Consider the following 17,430-nt stretch of genomic DNA (forward strand, 5'->3'; position numbering starts at 1 on the left):
AGCCTGGAAAACGGAGGCACTGAGAAGGGGCACTTTTTATTATGATTTACTTTCTGTACTATTATTAGTAAGATGATAAATATTAAATAGCTTCTGTATCCTGGAAAGAGCTGTCAGTTCACATCCTGGTTTTGTCGCTGAGCGGCGATGGGATCCTGGGCAAGTGAGCTGACTCCGTCTGTTTCCCTGGCTGATAACATGACCACCCACGATCGTCTCCTTTCTATTAACTTTGCAGTGAGATTTCAGCGTATAATAATTTCTCAAGGCTTATTAGCTTGTTTACTAAATTCCTACATGTTGGTGATTGACCTGGCTTCTCTTAGCATCGTCTGGGCCAGATACTGCCGTATCTAAAGGTGGCATCCCATCGGTTGGGGGATGGGAGGATATAAGATAGCGTCCCTGGAGGACAAAGCTCATGGGGGCCTGCAGGTAGTATAAGGCCAGAGTGAAATTTCCTTTAAAGAAGACAAGGACTCGGGGATATATTTTTAAGCAGAAACATGAACCAAAATACCAGGCCTCTGAGTGTTCTTACCCAATCTGATGGTGTCAGCTCCCACCATTCACAGAGAATTCCCACATTAATACCAATTGTTCATTCATTCATCGATTCATTCATTGACTCACGGATTCATTCATTCAGTGACTGCCTAGAGTTTCCAGGCCCTGGGCTTGATGCTGGGTCCTCAGCCCAAACCCACTGAGCTGCAGGCTCACGTGCCCAGAGGCTGCTGGGCCTTAACCATTCGCTCAATCTCAACACACCCCAGACTGGGCTCTCTTTCCTCCCTCCGCTTCTCCTTCTCTCAGTTAACACCATATTCTCCATCCAGTCACTCAAGGAGGAACCACAGGCTCAGCCCGAGTCCTCTGTCCCTTGACTCTTCCCACACACCAGCGGGACAAAGTTACCCCACACCCCAGCCTACTCCCCGCTTCAAGGACTCCAACAACGCATCCTCAGCAGGACGGCTGAGTTTCCTAGGGCCACCGGGACAAACCACCGCATACTTGGCCACTTAAAACAACATAACTCTTCGCGCGCTGGAGGCCAGGAGGCTGAAATCAGTTTCTCTGGGCTAGAGTCAAGGTGCTGGCTGGGCCACTTCCTCCTGGAGGCCCTAGGGGAGAATCAATCCCCTTGCCTTTTCCCACTGACAGAGGCCAACTGTCTTCCTGGGCCCACGACTCCTTCCTCCGTTGCTCTAGCCTCCTGCCTCTGGCATCACACTTGCTAATTCTGTGGTTAAACCTTCCTCTGCCTCTATTATGAGGATCTTATGAGTACAGTTAGGGCCTACCTTCCCATCTCAAGATCCTTAACTGAATCACATCTAAAAACACCCTTCAGGGCACCTGGGTGGCTCAGTCAGTTAAGCATCTGGCTTCAGCTCAGGTCAGGATCCCTGGGTTCTGGGATAGAGTCCCACACTGGGCTCCCTGTTCCACAGGGAACCTGCTTCTCCCTCTGCCTGTCCCTCTCATAAATAAATAAAATCTTTAAAAACAATGCCCTTTTGCAATAGCATGGGGGAGTAGGGCCTGACTATCCTTGGGTAATATGATTCAACCTGCTATACAAGGCCTTTGTCATCTCTCTCCTGGGTCACTGCAACAGCTACAATCAATCATCCTCACTTGCCTTCTGACATGGATTTTATATAGGAAAGCTGGGATTATTTTTCTAAAAGCCTCAGGACCACTATGTTTGCTGTTCCTTTTGCCCAGAATACCTTTCCCCGGTTCTTCATATGATGGGTCCTTTTCCATGCTTTAGGATTCAACAGTAGACTTTCCCTGATTACTCTATTTACGTGAGTTCTTCCCATCATTATTCTCCATCACAGCTCCTTTTTTTTTTTTTTTTCCTGTCACCCACACTACTCACATTTCTTGTAATTACAGTATTTGCTTGCTGACTTCTTCAACGCCCTTCATCCTCACTAGAACATAAGTTTCACGAGCACAAGGGTCTTGCCAGTGTCATTTACTGTTGTATCAACTCTGCTTAGCACAGTGCCTGGCTGGCGACAAGGTGCAGGCAGAATCGTGCCCCCACCCAAAAGACACCTTCAACCTAATTCCAAGAACCTGCAGATACATTAGGTTACCAGGTAAAGGGAAATTAAGATCCCAGATGGAATTATAATGCTGATCAGCTGATTTTAAAATAGGAAGATTATCCTGGATTATCCAGCAGGCCCCATGTAATCACAAAGGTCCTTAAAAGTGAAAGAGGGAATCTGAAGAGTGAGCCAGAAAGATGTCAGCGTGAAAAGAGCTCAGCCCCACGTTCCTGGCTTTGAGGATGGAACAAGAGGGCCCTGAGCCATGTGGGAGACCTCTGGGAGATAGCAAAGGCAAGAGCAGAGATTTCCCCTCAGGGCCTCCAGAAGGAACACAGCCTTGACCACACCTTGATCTCTGCCTTGAGGCTTAGGTTGGACCATTGCCATGGGGAACTGCAGGATAATAAATTGGGGCTGTTTAAGGTACTAAGCTTTTGATAATTTTTTACAGCAGCAACAGAAAAAACTAAGTCCCTCACAAACATTCGGAGAGATGTGTATACAAGCCACTCGAGACCAAGGATTGCTGGGAAACACCAGAATCCAGGAAGAGTTCTCCCCTAGGATTCTCTGCCAGTGAGCATCGCCCTGCCAACACCTTGATCTGGCCTTTCCAGTCTCCCAAACCGAAAGACAATAAATCTCCATTGTCTTAAGCCAGATACTTTGTGGCACTTCATGAAAGCAGCCCTAAGGAAACTCACATACTGTGCCTCATCCTTGGCTACAGGCTACATTGTTCCTGAGACTTTGCCCTTCGGCTCGGGTACTAGGTGATACTGGGGCATCACATGTTCCTTCTCCTCCTTGGGTCAGCAGACAGCCTTGGACTTCGGCCGGGAACAGGCTCCTGGGGACCTTAGCTGGAGGTGGGAGTTGGTGGTGTCAGGAAGCGCAAGGTCGGGCCCAGGGGCCGAGAGCAGGATGGCACTCAGCACAGAGTGAACAACGGCAGGAGGCTGGGAGCTTCTGGGTCTTGCTGGGACCCTGTCTCCTTCTTCCAAAGGGTGTGCTGAGAATGAGCCATGCTGTGTGCCCGGCCCAGGGTCTGGTACGGAAAGCGGCAAATTTGTACTTCCTCCCTGCTCCCTTTGCCTTTATGAAATTCAAGTGACAGGAAAAACAACAGTAACTACTTTCTGAAACAGAAGAGGAGACCTCTAAAAGCATAAAGGCCAGAATTAAGCTGTGGAATTAAACAACCGATCAAAAAAAAGAAAAATTACAAATAAAATCTCACCTAGGTGCACGGCCCCAGCAAACGTAAGGGAAATGCAAGTCCCTGCTGTGCCTTTTTATTACTTGAGGTATATGGAGTCTCTAATTTAAGGCTAAATATAAAACTAAAACATACACAGCTGGACTTTCAAGTATTTTCAAAACACATTTAATACCTTCCCATGAAAGTCCCAGAATCCGAGCAGCCCTCACTCTGCACCAGTATAAACAGAAGTTGGGGCGGACTGAACATATGGGCTTCAAAAGGGTATTTAAGAAGGAAGAGGAACGCGCAAGTGCAGGGCATCCGGAGGGATGGGAATGCTGTCGCGTGCCCGCAGTCACACGGTGTCCTTTGCCACACCAGGGCTATAATGAAAACCAGCAGACCCTGGCTGATGGGGCCAATGCTAACAGGGTCTGCCTCTGACCGCAGCTTTTCCTGCCCCCGTGTACTTTTTGGCTCTGCTCCTGCACTCCTGTGCCAGTGGAAAATTAGAAAGATTCAAGCCTGCCCGGCAGACATGAATAGATTCTCTGTTATCCCAGGAATTCTCCTTGGAGGAAGTAGCGTCCACGGCCCCGGTCACCGTTTGGGATCGCCCCGGGCACTTGTGTCCACTCGACAATTACACGCAGAGTCGTCTGTGCGCTCGGTGCCGCTCCATGCGCGCACTCCGAGACCGCGGCAAGCGAGCCACGCAACCGGGGGCCGCGTGCCCAGGAACTGTCTCACGTGGGTGGACAGACGGTAACGATAATGCCGCTGGGTGCGAAGAATCACATGGGGGCCCGGGAAGCCGGGGCGTGTTGACGATGGGGCACACGTAGTGTGGATGTACTCTTTGAGGAGCCTATGGAAGGCAGAAGAACCCCCTCACACCCCCCCCCCCCCCGCCCAACGATGTCTACGTCCTCATCCCCAGAACCTCTGGATGTGTGCGGTCACTAGGCAAAGGGAGATGGAGATCACAGATGGAATCATGGTTGCTCATCAGTTGACCTTGAAATAGGAACAAATGAAAGAGCTTTGGAGTCAGGAGCACCCGGCAATGTAGAGATATAGGAGACAGAGTTTTGTTTTGTTTTGTTTTGTTTTAACAAAGGAAAGAGCAACGGGCAGAGACCCCACGACAGTTCTAAAATCTGGCAGTGGAGTCTGTGTCCCTCCCTTTGAACCTGGTGGGTTTGGGACTGCTTTCCCCCATGAGGTACAGAGGCGACGGTTTCCCTCGGTGGCTTGCGGTGGGAGTGACCCCCGTCTGACTTCCAAGGCCAGGTTGGAAAAGCCATGCGGCTTCTGCTGGTGTGGCTGGGACAGGGGCCTTCCAGGAATCCACGCACACGGAGTCCACCGTCCCCTGCTAGGCTGACAAGGCACCGTGCGAGTGAGAAGAACCGTCCAGACAGCCCAGCACAGCCCTCCCGGTCACCTGAGCACCACTATGACCCCTGCCAGCGGCACGTGGAGTGGGAGACTCAACCAGCCCAGCCTTATCCAAAGTCCTGCCCCAGAAAATCGTGATATCTAGTAAAACAGCTGTTGTTCTAAGCCAGGGAATCGTGGGGCACTTTGTTACTCAGCCAGAGATAAATGAGAGAGGCCCCACGCGGAGAACGGAGAGGCGGGATGAGCCGGTGGCTGTAAGGTTCCCGGTACGGAGCGGGCCGTCAGCAAATGTCAGATCACGTCCCCGTTCCTCCCATTCCTGGTGACAATAGAGTTTGATTGCCTTTCAGTGCCATGGCCTATTTTTACACTATGCTGCATTAAATCATAAATTACAAGCAGCTTATCCATGTCTGATTCCTACTAAGCACTCGGTTTTATTGGGCTCTCAAAGTTCGAGAACGACAAACATGTAAATTGGAGTGGCTTCTCTCTGCTCTCCGCAGAGGATGGCTCTGGAAGGAGGTTCTTCGGCAGGAGAGAGGGGTCTGCACTGTCCCCTCCCGGACGTGTGCTCTGTGGCCCCGTGGCGCGTTCTCCGTGGCGAGCAGGCATGTGCACCAGGAAGTTTTTAAATGATTTTTGGAGCAGTATCATTTTTCTTCCCTAAACAGTATGGATCTGTGAGCTCTACTGTGTTTCTGCACTAAGGAGAACAGGCAGTCTCCCCTGGCGTGTTTCATCGTGAAGTTATTTTTCAAATCAGCATCTAGAAGAAGTCATACAACTTCCCGATTATGGGCACAAGTTTTGGAGCCAGATGACCTTGGTGTGAAGCCTAGATCTTTCCCCTCACAGATGGAGAGATGCTGGGTGTGTGGTTGAACCTCTATAAACCTCAGTTTACTCCTCCGTGAAATGGGTATAAACATGGCATCACCATCCTAGTTTGCTTGCAAAGAGTAAATTAAATCAGGAATGTGAAGCACTTAACGGGGGCCCTACATAATGTAAAAGCTCAAAATAATCTATCTGCTATAATAAAGTTCTCATCCTTAGTTCTGCTAGGGTAAGAGTTGTTAGATTTCACAAACAAAGATACAAAAGCCCAGGGATGTCTGAATTCCATATCAACAATGAATAATTTGCTAGTACAGTATGTCCCCAGAATGCTACAGGATATACTTATACTAAAAGTCATTCATTGTTCATCTGAGGTTCAAATCTGACTGGATGTCTTGTGTTAGTTCCTAGGTTTTCCCTATGATCTGGTGGGTGGGGATTACCCCAGGCCCCTTATCACAACCTGTCCCCCCTTTCTCCTTGTTAATAAAGTCCTACATCTTTTTTGCTCCCTCCAGACTCACTGTGGATGGCTGGTGATTGAGAAAGGGAGGCCCGAGGCTGCTCTAGAAAGACAAGCTCTGGAACTTCCCCGGAAGAAACAGCTCTGCTGTTACTAAATGTAAGTGACTCCCTCCAGCAGCGTCCTGCGCTGTGCCCTGGAGAGGCCGCCCAGGCACCCCTTCCAGCCTCCTGCTGCAGAACGCCCCCTCCCTCCACGCTTCCCCTCCCTCTCGCCCTTCCTGCCTGAGGTCTGGCTCCATTTGAAGCCTCTCCCCCTACCTTGGCTCATATTTTTTTTTCCACATAATATAGTGTAGTTTATTACATAAGTGATTTATTGCATGCACCTTAATGTATAAGGGGCAAAACTTGTTTAAAATAAATCCAACTGAGAGGATAATCTCTATGGGCAAAATGTACTTCGGCTTAATTTCTCTACTGGGTATTACACACTATATAATTGCCTTAAACAGAAGCTGCACACACAAATTTAGCTTGGCACCGATATCTGGCTTCACAGAACACTCAAGTTACATGCTGCGTTTTGCTACAAATCCTTCACTCCACCAGAAGAAACTCAACAGCATCCCTTAAAGAAATATTCAGCTTGACTCCCCTGCTGAGACTGGGCGGGGGCAGGAGGGGGGCGCTGATTGTGTGCTGGATTTGTGTGGAGGCCTTTGTCTTGGGCGAGGAGGCAGAGCTGCCAGCCTGGGTCTAACCAGAATGGGTTAGGGACGGCATCTCCTTCCCTCCACATTCAGCAGTGTGCTCAGCAGCAAACCGGACCGCTGCTCCCTCGCAGGCACCAGATGTGGGGTACGTGTGCTGAACTAAGGCTGGCAGCGGCTTGCCCTCCTTTCTCCTGGGGGCTAAGTAATGATGGTGTTCATGGACTCCACCATTCATTCATTCATTCATTCATTCATTCTACAAATGCTGAGGTCTTCCTAGGCTCTGGGGCTGTAGGGATAGCATAGTGAAGCATAAACCATACCAGCCCTCATGGAGCAGACAGTCCAATGGCGGAGACAGGCGTTAATAATCGCATAAGTAAGTGTGAAACGGCAAACCTTGAAGGTGGGGTAGAGGAGAGGCTCGGGTGCTCTGACAGCCCCTGGGGGAGGTAGGAGAAGAACCTCCCAAGGAAGGGGCTTTCAGAGGGCCCCTCAGTTTCCTGTGGCTGCTCTGATGCATTACCCCAAACTTAGTGGCTTAAAACAACACAAATTAATGTCCCTACAGTGCCAGAGGTCAGGAATCTAACACGGGTCCCACTGGGCTACACCCCAGGTGTCAGCAGGGCTGTGTTCCCTTCTGGAGGCTCTGGGGGTTGGGGGGGGGAGTTCATTTTCTGCCTTTCGCAGCTTCCAGAGACCGCCCGCATCCCATGGTTCGTGGCCCCTTCCTCCGCCTCGAAGACGGCAACTGCAGGCCGTGACCTCTGCACTCTGCCATCTTTCTGGTTATGAGTCCTCTGCTGCCCTCTTACTTATTTAAGGAAACTTGTGATTAAAGTGGACTTAGCTGGACAACCCAGGGCAATCTCCCAATTTCAAGCCCAGCTGAACAGCACTTTTATTCCATTCTGCAACCTTAATTTCCCATTTGGCCCAGGATCTCCCAGAATCACAGGTTGTGGGGATTAGGATGTCCACATCTTTGGAGCCGTTATCCTGTCGGCCTCAGACGGGATCTAAGGAGACAGAAGGAAGAAGAATATTCCAGGCAGAGGCAGAACCTTGTGAGGTGAGGTTTGCTTTGGTGGAGTGCCCGTGTGGATGCAGTATGGAAACCCAGGACTGGGGTGTGGGGAGCTAGTGCTGAAGGGTCTGGAGAGCTGAGCTCTCCAAACCCCGGAGAGCCTAGCCGGTCACACGAGGGATTCTGGTTCTTACCCCAAAGGCACGAAGAAACTCTTTCAAGATTTCCATCAGGGGAGAAGATACTGTATTTTACTGAATCTGAGATTGTAGATGGCATTATTTACCTCCACTAAGGAGAAAAAAATGTTGCCAATTAAAATATGGCACCATGCTTTCCTTTCACTGTGACTTCTTTTTTCTCTTATTGCAAGACCTTTTGTAGACATAACTAGACCTCCATTTCTGCCATAGATTAATTCTTCTGTGTATAATAAAAAGATAAGGAACAAAAGACAAGGCGTTCCTAAAATTTCTTTACACTAAGTAAAGGTCTCTCTCCCTTGAATAACGTTTCAACTCTGAATCACTGATGCCGTATTTCTCTATGTGCGGTCACCTTCTGTGCCGCTGAAAACGTGAGTGATGCAACCTTGCCTGGAAGAATCCTGTAAAAAGGGGAAAACTGGTGGTGCTGGGCCCTTGAGCTCGCTCTTCCGCCACGCTCAGTAGTAAAACCTACTTTTGCTTCCTACTTCTGGAACGCTGCCAGACTCACCTGGCCCTCCACCCCTACAACCCTTTGGCTCCTGGAAGGGTACGTGCTCCGGCATTACCTCTGGGATTTTCTTCAAAGCCGGTCACACCCGCCCTTCAAGTTCCAGCGCTGCCTGGCACTGTGCATGTTTACGTATGCAAAGGCGATGAGAGATTTCACATCACCGCCGCCTGCCTAATGGGGGCTTGGAGATGTGCTTGGATTTCAGAGATGCTAACGGGAGAGAATTTCAGAGACATGCCCTAAGGTCAAGATCAGATTGGTGCTTTCAAAAGCTACTTCAACTGAAGCAAGACCTGCTTCCACATTTCAAGGTGGAGGATGTTATCTACTGATCACAGTTCAAGACCCCTTCATTTATGCTGAGCATGGTGCTGGGCAGTTTCCTATCACGTCGAATCATCTCCCCTCCCCATGAGTTCTAGAGGAAGGAGGTAGTATTAGAGCCACTGTATACACTAAGAAACTGAGGCTTAACTACACTAACTGGTCTGAGAGCACCCGGCTCAGAGGATACAAAACCAAGATTTGAACTCAGAAGGACTCTGGAATTAAGCACTGTGCCTAATCACTTCTATTTCTATGTTCCAGTCTGAGTCTCTCCTTGGAAAAGTCTTTAAAATCATGAGCTTTGGCAAGTTCATTCCACAAACACAGCAGGCTCTGCTCTGGACCCAAGGACAAAGGGTAAAAATCCTCGATGCTTCACGCAAGGAGCTCGGAGAAGGCAGAGGGGGCCAGCACTTTGGACACAGACGGCGAACTGACGTGCATTCCAGCACGTTATGGGGCACCAGCGCAAGGGAAAGACATCCCCATTTTACTCACATTGTGCAATTTTTCTTAAAGAATTTTGGAGGCTAAGCATTAGGCTGCAAAACATCCAGAAATTCCCAGGAAGGCAGCGTGAAATGTGCATAGAAAATCTATTTCCGTCTCCATCCCGTGCCCAGTTGACCTTACCAGCGCTGTCCTCCCTCAAGCCAGTCTGCATATTTCCTTCTAGGGGAAGAAAAAGAAAGGGAGTATGGCTGGGATGAGTTGGAAAGGGAAGGGGAGGGAAGGGGACAGGAGGGGAGGGGACAGGAGGGAAAGGAAGAAATAAATATAAGTACAAATCCACCATACATTAGGCCTTCTTGGTGTGATCCGTAACACAAGAGTCATTCTCTAAGCACCATTGTACATACACAACGTTTTTCAGGTGAAAGCCAGAAAGAACAAAGGATCATGAAAATTAAAAATAAAATTAAAATAAAAATAAATAAAAATAAAGTAAAAATCTGGAATGGCAAGGTCAGGGTCCATATGGACATACAGAGATAAGAGTGAACATATATATTTTAACTCTGTTGAATATTACCAGGATAAGAATGACAGCAAATTCAAGCTGTGCATCTCCCTGATTACTATAAACACCAAAGATACATCGTCTCCAAAGTTTTGATCCGCATGTTTGTTTCAGGAGATGACCCCATAGGTAAAATTTCTTGCTAGGAGCACTCACTTTGGAATCCTTTAAAATTGCATTTCAGTTTAGTTCGGGGTTTCTTGGAGAAGTAGGCAGGGACAGGCGTCCTCCTCCTCCCCTGGAAAAAAGCGCTCCCCATCATACCCACCAACCCCTCAAACATATGTCTACACCGAAGAACGGAAGATTGGAAAAACAGATGGTATAATGACTTTGGAATCTGACAGCCCGCGCTGTGGCAGTGCTGTCAGCAGACAGGACTTGCCAGAGATGCACATTTGAGCGAGGGGCTGCCAAGGCGAACAGATCCGCTCCTCGCCCTTCGATCCGCGTGAGACACTTGTGTTTGAAAACAAGCAAAATGCTTTTTGCGGGAGCAGCAAGTGAGGACACAGGTCTGCAGCGTTGACGGCGCATATGCTGGAGAGCGGGGAAATGTTGTGCAAGCAACGGCTCTATAAACAGTGCCTACTTTGGGGGTTTTCCACAGCAGGCAGGTGGGAAGCGGGATGGGAACAGTCGGGAGAACTGCAGAGCAGCCTGTTTTCACGGGCTGTTTACTTTCTGTCCCTGAACCTCTGCATATTTGCCAGACTCACATTTGGGGGATGCGACACACACCAGAATCCCCGTGAACGGATGTCACCTTAACGCGATCCCGCGTCTTGATGTACACGGGTCACCATCTCTTCGTCTGCTCCTCTCTCTCTGCATTAGGTAGGGAGCATGGAAAGTGGTGGGGAGACAGGGAGAAGCAGGGAGACGGAGCTGTTAGGGGTCCCTGCCCAGGGGTCTGGCCCTGCGCTAAGCGATTTCCGTACGTGTCGGCTCGTTGCAAACTCAGAGTAAACAGATTTACAGGTGGGGAAGTTGGGGGTCAAGTATAAAGATTTGGCCGAGATAACATGACTCAGAAGAGGTGACCCTGGCCTTGAAGTAGTACTCTGTCACCCTGTCACACTTTCTACTCCACTCTTCGGTCCGCCCGCCCCAGGGTGACCAAACCGTAAAGTATGATTTGCCTTTTAGGAAGCACTCGGCTGGGAAGGAGTGCTGGGGGTCTCTCTTGCTGTTCAGGATGGTTACACTCTGCCCTTCCCGGGGTTACCTCTTCTAGCTGGGAGTCTTCAAATTTCTGAAGAGAGATTTCATTTAAAAAAAAAAAAAAAAGTCTGTGCATGAGCTGCCCTCCACTGAAGGGACTACATTCTAATTTCATTTTGTCCACAGAACTTTCGGGAGCTGGATTCTGAATCACCAGTTTCCCTCTTCCTTCGGGGAAATGAAAATGTCATTCACTCAAAGCGACTGTTTAAGGCAATACCAGCCTCCACCTCCCTGCAATTCACAGCAATCTCGTTAATAAATTAACCCAACTGTCACAGATGTATAAATGCAAAATCACTTGGAAATGGTCCCATTTGAGATCACACAATCTCCCAAACCTACTGCAACATTTTTATAATTCCTGCAGGCCACCCCGGGTCTCCTTTACACTTGCAATGGTGCCCCTTTCAATTTGCATTTAAAAGACAATAAATTGCAGGGTTCATAAACATTTTTATAGTGATTTATTGAAGACTAGAATGTCACTGCTGTTCTTCACACTTTAGCAGTCCTGAGAATCAAATGCTGGCTGTCTGTGCGATCTTGCTGTCCCCGTAACCACAGAGGAACAAGCCAGTTTGGAGCTTTATGGTTTTTTTGTTTTTTTTTTTTTTTTTTAATTCTTCTTTGCTTTCTGTCTCTCTCTCTCTCCTTTTAAGATGGTGGTAGCCATATTTATTGTTCAGTTCGAGAAAAGCTCATTTTAATCCGCTTCCAAGTCCCAACTTGGGTTCCATAATTTACAAAGGAATTTGGCTTGCCCATCAGTACCGTGAGGAGGTCACTTTTAGTACAGCCAAGGACCAAAAAAGAAAGCCTTTCTTTTCATCTTCCCATTCTGCGCCTTGCCCCAAGGAAAGCCGCCCAGACCAAGAGGACCCTTCTCAGGGTTACGGAAGAACCAAGGCTGGCTACCATGCTCCTGGATACCCCCATCCCTCGTCCCTGCGACACACTTAGAGCAAGGATGGGGCTTGGGCTTTGAAATTTCTTATCTGAAAATGACGTGAGCAGAGAGGAGCTGGGGTCAGAACATGCTTGTGCTACTTTCCAGCCGGCAAAGTCACAAAAGCAGGTGAGCAGAGCCAAGACAAACTGTTTATCTAAGGGCACAGCGAACTCCTTGGCATCCCTCAGCCTTTTTACCAGGGGGACTTGAACCCTTTCTGAGCACACTGTGCATAAAGGCAAAGAAGAGAGTCTGAGAGGAAAAAAAAAAAAAAAAAAAGAAAAGAAAGAAAGAAGCAGCAGGAAAAGAAGAAGAAAGAAAGAAAAAAAAAAGAAAAAGAAAAAAGGCTTGCACCTCATTTGCCCTTCCAGTGTCCAGAAGGGAGTATTTCTTTACACCTTTTTCACATTATAATAATGGCTTCACAGCTCCTGAAAAGAGCCCCAGTGCAAAGGCAAATGGTGCATGACACGGCGAAACCCTGGTCTTTGTCGTACCAGCTCCGCTCTGAAGAAAGTCCTTCTCTGCCTTCGTTTCCCTGCCATTAACTGAGATGAAATGAGTTTTTCCCCCTTTTGATTCCACCCCCCACTGTCTATTACAGTGTGACGCGATGGGGCTTCCTGGCCCATTATTTCATAGAGGATTCTTTTATTCTGGTTCGGGAGTCCGCGCCTGCAAGGTTATCTGTGCGCAGAGCAACGCCTTGGTCTTGCATTCATTTTTGAAATCTGATCTCATTGATAAGAACAAGACCGTTCGCAGTGCATTTGTCAGATAAGGAGCTCGAGTGCCGGAGTCATAATTTTTGTGACTTCAGTCAGGGCTCCCTGTTAAAATACGTCAACCGATAAAAATGCAAGTATTATAAAAATAACCTTTGTATCAAAAGTGTCGTTCTCTCTCTCTCTCTCTTTTTAGACACATACGTCCTTTATCACATCAGGCAGCACCTCCTCACCCTCCCGTGACTAGTTCCTGAGGTATGACTGTTACAAGTATTTCTTACATGGTCTCATCTTCCAGCATCCTGGGAGAAGGAAACCAACCAACAAACAAAGGGTTTAGGAGCAAAGACTCAATGCGCTGCGGGTTTGGAGAGGGGGTTTGATCAATATCCGTCTGGGTTGATAGGTATTTCCTGATCATAAAGAGTCAACGAACTTGAAGGGGCTCGGACCCTGAGCAGAGCGGAAGAACATTTGGGACAAGAGTCTAGCGTGCTCCTGCGGTAGGCATCTGGGGTTCTCAGGGACGGGACTGAGCTGTCAGCTGGCTCGGGGAACAATTCGGCATTGTTCCTGCGTGGGAAGCGCTCTGATACAGTAGGAATAACACTCACGCCCAACGCGCGTGTAAGGGACAGGAGAGGCCCGCCGACTCCACGGTGGAGAACGAGCTTCTGGCAGGGTCGTATGCCATCAAAGCCGCCCCCCCTGGAAAAGCCACCCCCACCCCGCCCTGGGTTGGGTGACGGGAGGCTGGCGAGCGTGTTATATAAATATTAGCACGAGGTGGACCGCTCCAGCCCCTGTGTGTGTTTCCTCCCCCCTGCCCCCCCACCCCCCTTGGTGGCAGCTACACAAAGACGCCAGTGACAAAACTAAGCGACAGCCGTGGGCTCACGAGAGGCCTGCCAAGCTGCGCGGCGCAAGGTCCTGTCCCCGTCCCTGTTTGGGGCCCCGTACACCCGGGCCAGCAGCTGATAACACTGTAATAGTCCTCCTTTGAGGACAGAGGCTCCTGCGTGCTGATTAGTCATTTATCACACCTGGCAGCCCTGCTGAACCATAATTACTCTTCTCTTATCCTGCTGCACTGTCATGTCCGAGAGGAGAGGCGAGGCAGAGTCCCCAGTTAATGACACATTACCCTCTTGACAAGCACTTAAAGGTTTTATTGTAAATATTCAAGATATAAAACATCTGAGATTCCCTTTTTAATTATAAAAAGCAATTTCTGGGCCTCCCGACCCCAACCTCCCCCCATTCCCAAATAGTAAAGTTTCGGAGCCTTATCCTCTGCTTACCACAAACAAACTGATTTCCCTTTGTCACGGAAACTCATTGCTACAAGTTAACTCAGTATCTCTCCGCAATTATCAGACATATTGCCTATGAAATTGGTAATTTAAACACACATCACATTTCCACAAAAGTTAAATTTCCGCCCCGAAAGAAGGGGAAAATGTGCATTTATATGAAAAATTATATATGAAAAAAAAGCCTAAAATGCAGCATAAATAGTCCAGTTTTCCTCATCGGAAAGAGGGGGAGGAAATCACTGAATAATTTTTTTTTTTTAAGATGAGTCTCTCACTGAGGTTAAAAAAAAGTATTTTTTTTTTCATAAACTAAAAAATTGGAAATTTGTGCGTTGTTAAATCCTGATTGCCTACTTACAAGGTTTGGGGAGAAAGCCAGCTTAGCATTCAGTCACTCCTGGGGCTATTTTTATACCTCAAGGAGCCTGCAGAGGACACTTGCCTCGTGGCAAGGGGGACCCTGGCAGGCCTGCTTCACCTTGCCACCTTCCTCTTGGATTTTATGAGGTGATCTTTCTGCTCCGTGAGCCTCGTTGGTTACATTTGAGGCTACTGTGGGCCAACTTTGATAACAGTCATTAGGATGGAATAATGGGAAGGGATGGGGAGCTGACGTTAATGAAATCTTTCATTCTGACAGAGGAAAAGCACACGCCACATGGATACACATAACCACACTCACACGCAGGGGCACATGCGATGCGTAATGAGCTCCATCTGAGCCCCGTTGGTTTTAACCGCCCTCCCACACCTCAAAGTGTACGTATTTTCAGATCCACGGGGACAGAGATGGATGTTCAAGTGTGTTGGATTCTATGGGTTTGAGACCATCTTGTTCCAATTGGTTGAATACCATGGTGAGTAACAGCTCTTGGAGCATGGGCCTTTGGGTTTAGGATCCAGGGTGCAAATGACAAAAAACAGGAGAAGGTGCACTCAGGCTCCTTTGTTCCACAGATCATCAGAGTTGATCCTTAGGTGGGTGTCTCCTTCTTTTACGATCCGTGGTCGGGCTGGGTTTCCAAATGCTTTCAGTAAAGAGCATCCCCTTCCCAGAGAAAGGAAGGCCTTCCACTGGGGAAGTTGGAGCATAGCCAAGGGTTAAGAAAGGAGCTGATGAGCATTTGGAAATCATGACTGGCAAGACCCAGGAAGGCATATGGTGGTCAAACCAAGGATATGAACACAGAAACAGCCGACCAACCTGAGAGCCAGTAAGAGACGGTGACAACACCGTGTTTGGCTTCTGAGGACACTGGCAGAAGTCCATGGGGAAGGGAGGGTAGGAATAATAGGGGGAGGATAAGGGAGCCAGCAAAATGAAAAGCAAAGATTCATCCCTGCTTTGAGAAATCTAAAATGGGAGCGCACCTTGTACAGCTGTGGTGGGCCACTGTCCCCACACAGAACACATCCCAGGCCGTCAAGGCAGCTGGTTGTGCAGAAGAGGGAGACAAAGGCACACAAAACCGTGAAGTACGCTGGCATCCTTGGAATTCATGGCCCAGAGCCCCAGGCAGGCTTCTTTAACTCTAAATGCTTCTCATTCACGGCTGAGTCTTTAGTGACCGGCGCACTGTGGGCATGTAAGTTTCATGAATGGATGAAAGCGTAAATGCCAACGGAGAGCCCAGGGAGTAGACGAAGACCCACGGAGGTGAGTTTCCTCATCACCTGATTTTTCATTTCTTCCCCTGCACCCACTAAGGAATACACACCGAGGACGATTTTGTTGCAGGCATTAGGAGAACAAAGGGACTTTTTGAGGTGGTTGATCTCACGGCTCTGGAGCTGCACATGGACAGGAGCCTGAAGTGGGGGATGAAGGCAATGAGACCCCCTGGTGTAGCTAAGGTCTGCTGGATGGCCGAGGCGATGTGTTAAATTCTTCAGGAGGCTAACATTTCACCTTCTTGTTGGATCTTCATATGGAGCCCCAGAGGTGTTCATCCGTGGCTTACATGTCACAGAAGAGGACAGTGAGGTTCTGAGTAGGCAAAGAATCTGCCCGAGCCCCCACTGCTGGTCAGTGGAGGGACCTGAACCAGGCTCCGTAATCGGGGTCTTGTTGCCTCTCATTCCCTGAGGAGGCATGGTGGGGAGAGCTTCTGAGAAATAGTGCAGGGTGACTCCCACAGCACAGTGGCAAGAATTTCTCCAACTTTCTTCTCTGACTTTGATTTCAAGGGCTGAATCTGCCGTCACGGACTCAGTCAAGTCTATTCCTTCAATTTTCCATCCCGACTTCTCCTCTTGGGGAAGCTGAGGGCTGCCATGTTCTGACTTGTCCCCAGAGCACCCTGTTCTTTTCAAAGGCACTTTATAAATCTAATGAAATAACTAGGATCCAAATAAGCTGTCCGCCCTACGTTTTTGGTCTCAAGACAAGCTCCCCTTGAGATTTGTTCCCTTTTCTCAGCATGACACTTCCTTCTCTTAAGAGAAAATCACTCGTACTGTGTTCATCACCTGCTTTGTCTCCTTTTAAAAAATGCCAAGTGAATGTGGAGACGAAGGACCAGAAAGACAGGGACAGTGGTTCAGTTAAGCACAGAGGGGTCCTGGCAGGCCTGAAACCATATGTTACCCTTCCTTCCATCCTTTCCCTCTTTCCTTCCTTTCTTTTTTTGCTTTTTTCTTTTTCTTTTCTTTTCGTTCTTTTTTTTTTTTTTTTTTTTTTTACCGTACCCTGGACTGTTCACTAAGCCATCCCACAACTTGGGTGGTGATGGAATTACCCTGGGGCTCTGGGGGCCCCCCAGTGTTAACAAAGGGTTGTTGTCAGTGTGCTGTGCATTTTGGCACTGACAGAACACAGTCCACAGCATTTGCAATAACACAGCTGTTGACCTCTAGTAGCTCAGGATTCTGAAAATCCACTGAAGCTGGACAGTCACCTACCCAAGAACTAGGTCGGCCAGAGTAGTTGGAGTGTCTTATGGTGCCCTTCCCAGGTAGGCCTCATGGAAAATAAAGCCAAGGATTAGAAATCTGGAGGCAGAAGGGAGGTCCTTATTCTGAGAAACAGGTCAGGGTCCTGATATCTCAATCTGTCAAACACACACACACACACACACACACCCTCTTTCTCTCCTACATTGCTTCCTCTGGCTCCCTCCTTTTTGGCATACCGCCTTCCTCTCTACATACCTGTTCCATTATCCTCTCTATTAACCAGCTTCCTGTTTCCCCATGGGTTCTGATCTCCCAGTTCTCTTCCCTGAGGAGGGTCCCCAAAGAGACTTCCAATCCCTGAATCTACAACACTTCTGGGTTTCGGTATTTATCACCAACTGGCAGGTCTTTTTCTGTTTGTCTGTTCAAATCCTTGAGCACTGAACACCGCATGAGGGCCCTGTTGGTCCCAGGAAACTGGACTGGTGGGGGAAGCATTTGTGCTGTGGACAG

General features: G+C 48.5%; 1 protein-coding gene across 5 annotated transcripts in view; it reads right to left on the minus strand.

The window, feature by feature from the left end:
• The window catches only part of WWOX (WW domain containing oxidoreductase), a 944,020-nt gene that overhangs the window by 176,176 nt on the left and 750,414 nt on the right, over nucleotides 1–17,430 (minus strand). The gene's annotated exons all lie outside the window — the stretch shown is intronic.

Source organism: Lutra lutra, chromosome 17 (assembly GCF_902655055.1).
Source record: "Lutra lutra chromosome 17, mLutLut1.2, whole genome shotgun sequence".
In the NCBI taxonomy this organism is placed as follows: Eukaryota; Metazoa; Chordata; class Mammalia; order Carnivora; family Mustelidae; genus Lutra; species Lutra lutra.